Source organism: Octopus bimaculoides, chromosome 1 (assembly GCF_001194135.2).
Source record: "Octopus bimaculoides isolate UCB-OBI-ISO-001 chromosome 1, ASM119413v2, whole genome shotgun sequence".
NCBI classification, from domain to species: domain Eukaryota; kingdom Metazoa; phylum Mollusca; class Cephalopoda; order Octopoda; family Octopodidae; genus Octopus; species Octopus bimaculoides.
In genome coordinates this window covers 192,843,699-192,844,023 of record NC_068981.1, presented here as the reverse complement: position 1 = coordinate 192,844,023, position 325 = coordinate 192,843,699, and the positions used below count along the sequence as shown (strand labels likewise).

The 325-nt window shown below is 27.4% G+C and overlaps 1 protein-coding gene across 1 annotated transcript in view; it reads right to left on the bottom strand.

Moving 5' to 3' along the window:
- Positions 1-325, bottom strand: part of LOC128249593 (uncharacterized) — a 41,649-nt gene that overhangs the window by 40,960 nt on the left and 364 nt on the right. The window lies entirely within an intron of this gene.

Genomic DNA, 325 nt, shown 5'->3' with positions numbered 1-325 from the left:
TATGCACCAACCCAATAGTAAGCATATATGTGTGTGTGTGTGTGTGTGTGTGTGTGTGTGTGTGTGTGTATGTGCATGTGTATGAATATATATGTGTATGTATATATGCATTTATTTGTCTCATATATGTACATATATGTCTGTATACATATATATGTTTGTAAAATTATAATTTAGGGCATCTTACCTTTGATGGTTTTTATTGCCATCCTGGCCACTAGATAAAATCGCTATTTAAATATCGATCTTATCCTCATTTATATATATATATATATATATATATATATATATATATGTTTTGTATATATGTATCAAGTTATGCATA